Source organism: Lampetra fluviatilis, unplaced genomic scaffold (genome assembly GCF_964198595.1).
Source record: "Lampetra fluviatilis unplaced genomic scaffold, kcLamFluv1.1 SCAFFOLD_1170, whole genome shotgun sequence".
NCBI classification, from domain to species: Eukaryota; Metazoa; Chordata; class Hyperoartia; order Petromyzontiformes; family Petromyzontidae; genus Lampetra; species Lampetra fluviatilis.
The window spans coordinates 2,249-6,216 of NW_027621017.1; the positions used below are offsets into that span (position 1 = coordinate 2,249).

The 3,968-nt window shown below is 60.5% G+C and overlaps 1 long non-coding RNA gene across 1 annotated transcript; it reads right to left on the reverse strand.

Moving 5' to 3' along the window:
* Positions 1–303: 303 nt before the first annotated feature.
* Positions 304–2,164, reverse strand: LOC144954672 (uncharacterized). Its single transcript, XR_013641319.1, has 3 exons — positions 2,087–2,164; positions 1,426–1,958; positions 304–1,220 (listed from the first exon to the last, which is right to left on the reverse strand). It is a non-coding gene; the product is annotated as an uncharacterized LOC144954672 (long non-coding RNA).
* Positions 2,165–3,968: the final 1,804 nt, after the last annotated feature.

The following is a 3,968-nucleotide window of genomic DNA, read 5'->3' on the forward strand; positions in this document are numbered from 1 at the left end:
CCGTCACAGCCACGACAGCTGCATCAAGTGAGATACACCTGAAGACGGCTGCTTGTGTTGCCTCCGAAACGTCGTGAGAATTGTATTTTATTATGTTTTATTTTTATTATTTCCCTTCTACGTGACGACTTTACCGAAAGAACCAAGAAGTTGAATCCCTGCAGCCACGAAAGCAGCTTTACATCGAAAGGTTCCTACCAGTAAGAGCTCAATAAAAAACCTATCACTGTCCTGGTCACAAAAGCAACGTTTGTGGAGACTAACAATAGACACTTTGTGTACTTTTTGATGTATTAGCAATTCGTACATAACTCTACCCAGGAACAAAAACGAATTGTTACACAGTGAATTATCGAACCCCCCCCTCCCCCGACCCTCCATGTTAATGTGACGTGTTGACCTTTAAAGGTGAACACTTGACCCTTAAGGTCAACCCGTGGCGTTGATTTCACAGTCGACCCGTGGCATTGACCCTCGGGGTCGACCCGTGGCGTTGACCTCACGTTCGACTCGTGGCGTTGACCCTCTGGGTCGACCCGTGGCGTTGACCCTCGGGGTCGACCCGTGGCGTTGACCCTCGGGGTCGACCCGTGGCGTTGACCCTCGGGGTCGACCCACGGCGTTGACCTCACGGTCGACCCGCGGCGTTGACCCTCAGGGTCGACCCGTGGCGTCGACCCTCGGGGTCGACCCGTGGCGTCGACCCTCGGGGTCGACCCGTGGCGTCGACCCTCGGGGTCGACCCGTGGCGTTGACCCTCGGGGTCGACCCGTGGCGTTGACCCTCGGGGTCGACCCACGGCGTTGACCTCACGTTCGACTCGTGGCGTTGACCCTCTGGGTCGACCCGTGGCGTTGACCCTCGGGGTCGACCCGTGGCGTTGACCCTCGGGGTCGACCCGTGGCGTTGACCCTCGGGGTCGACCCACGGCGTTGACCTCACGGTCGACCCGCGGTGTTGACCCTCAGGGTCGACCCGTGGCGTCGACCCTCGGGGTCGACCCACGGCGTTGACCCTCGGGGTCGACCCGTGGCGTTGACCCTCGGGGTCGACCCGTGGCGTTGACCCTCGGGGTCGACCCACGGCGTTGACCTCACGGTCGACCCGCGGCGTTGACCCTCAGGGTCGACCCGTGGCATTGACCCTCGGGGTCGACCCGTGGCGTTGACCCTCGAGGTCGACCCGTGGCGTGGACCTCACGGTCGACCCGCGGCGTTGACCTCGGGGTCGACCCGCGGCGTTGACCCTCGGGGTCGACCCGTGGCGTTGACCTCGGGGTCGACCCGTGGCGTTGACCCTTGGGGTCGACCCGCGGCGTTGACCTCGGGGTCGACCCGCGGCGTTGACCCTTGGGGTCGACCCGCGGCGTTGACCCTTGGGGTCGACCCGCGGCGTTGACCCTCGGGGTCGACCCGTGGCGTTGACCCTCGGGGTCGACCCGTGGCGTTGACCTCGGGGTCGACCCGCGGCGTTGACCCTTGGGGTCGACCCGCGGCGTTGACCCTCGGGGTCGACCCGTGGCGTTGACCTCGGGGTCGACCCGTGGCGTTGACCTCGGGGTCGACCCGTGGCGTTGACCTCACGGTCGACCCGTGGCGTTGACCTCACGGTCGACCCGTGGCGTTGACCCTCGGGGTCGACCCGTGGCGTTGACCTCGGGGTCGACCCGTGGCGTTGACCCTCGGGGTCGACCCGTGGCGTTGACCTCGGGGTCGACCCGTGGCGTTGACCTCACGGTCGACCCGTGGCGTTGACCCTCGGGGTCGACCCGTGGCGTTGACCTCGGGGTCGACCCGTGGCGTTGACCTCGGGGTCGACCCGTGGCGTTGACCTCACGGTCGACCCGTGGCGTTGACCCTCGGGGTCGACCCGTGGCGTTGACCTCGGGGTCGACCCGTGGCGTTGACCTCACGGTCGACCCGTGGCGTTGACCTCACGGTCGACCCGTGGCGTTGACCCTCGGGGTCGACCCGTGGCGTTGACCTCGGGGTCGACCCGTGGCGTTGACCCTCGGGGTCGACCCGTGGCGTTGACCCTCATGGTCGACCCGTGGCGTTGACCCTCGGGGTCGACACGCGGCGTTGACCTCGGGGTTGACCCTCGGGGCGTTGACCTGCGGCGTTTGTTGTGTTGCTGATGACCTGTTGTCGTCTCTGTAGTTACGCCCCTCATGACCTCACCCCCCTGACCCTTGACCTAATGACCTACCTTTAATGTTGAAAGCACACTGCTTATTCTCGTTTGTTCGGCTGGTCGCTTGCCAAGTGCACGGTTCACGGCAGCCCATCGGCGGGACCACGCCACGTTCCTATGGACGGGGCCAAGTCCATCCGCTGGCAGGCCGGCCACTCGCGTTGAGTTTCGGCACACGGTGAAGGTGGTGGCGGTTTTATCCACCCCGGAGGGATGGTGGTGATGATGGTGGTTGTGGTGGTGGTGATGGTGGTTGTGATGGTGGTTGTGGTGATGGTGGTGGTGGTGGTGATGGTAGTGATGGTGGTGATGGTGGTGTCGATGGTGGTGGTGGTGGTGTTGATGGTTGTTGTGGTGGTGTCGATGGTGGTGTCGATGGTGGTGGTGTTGATGGTGGTGATGGTTGTTGTGGTGGTGTTGATGATGATGGTGGTGGTGGTGATGGTGGTGGTGGTGTTGATGGTGGTGATGGTTGTGGTGGTGTTGATGGTGGTGGTGTTGATGGTGGTGATGTTGTTGATGGTGTTGGTGGTGATGGTGTTGGTGGTGATGGTGGTTGGTGATGGTGGTGGTGGTGATGATGGTGGTGGTGCTGTTGATGATGGTGGTTGGTGATGGTGGTGGTGGTGATGATGGTGGTGGTGCTGTTGATGATGGTGGTGGTGATGGTGGTGGTAGTTGTGATGGTGGTGGTGTTGATGGTGGTTGTGGTTGGTGATGGTGGTGGTGTTGGTTGGTGTTGATGGTTGTGGTGTTGATGATGGTGGTGGTGGTGTTGATGGTTGTGGTGTCGATGGTGGTGATGTTGATGGTGATGATGGTGTTGATGGTGTTGGTGGTGATGGTAGTGGTGTTGATGGTGTTGATGGTGTTGATGATGGTTGTGGTGGTGGTGTTGATGGTGGTGATGGTTGTTGTGGTGGTGTCGATGGTGGTGGTGTTGATGGTGGTGATGGTTGTTGTGGTGGTGTTGATGGTGGTTGTGGTGGTGGTGGTGTCGATGGTGGTGATGGTGGTGTTGATGGTGGGGGTGGTGGTGATAGTGGTGAGTGGTGGTGATAGTGGTGAGTGGTGGTGATGGTAGTGATGGTGGTTGTGGTGGTTGTGGTGGTGGTGTCGATGGTGGTGGTGTTGATGGTGGTGATGGTTGTTGTGGTGGTGTTGATGGTGGTTGTGGTGGTGGTGGTGTCGATGGTGGTGATGGTGGTGTTGATGGTGGGGGTGGTGGTGATAGTGGTGAGTGGTGGTGATAGTGGTGAGTGGTGGTGATGGTAGTGATGGTGGTGGTGGTGTCGATGGTGGTGGTGGTGTCGATGGTGGTGATGGTGTCGATGGTGGTGATGGTTGTTGTGGTGGTGTTGATGGTGGTTGTAGTGGTGGTGTCGATGGTGTTGATTGTGTTGGTGTTGATGGTGTTGGTGGTGATGGTAGTGGTGGTGATGGTGGTGTGGGTGTTGATGATGGTGGTGGCGATGATGGTGGTGATGTTGATGGTGTTGGTGTTGATGGTGTTGGTGGTGATGGTAATGGTGTTGATGATGGTGGTGGCGATGATGATGGTGGTGTTGATGGTGGTGATGTTGATGGTGGTAGTAGTAGTGGTGGTGGTAGTGGACACTGACACGTCCCGCGTCTACCGCTGACAGCGCCCTCCACGCCGTCGCTTCCGTCGCAGCCTTAATAGGCGCTCGCTAACAGCGCCGTCACCGGCCGTCTCACGGATGCCTCGCCATCCGCGGCGCCATCGATGTCCGTGCAATGCACCGACGACTTTC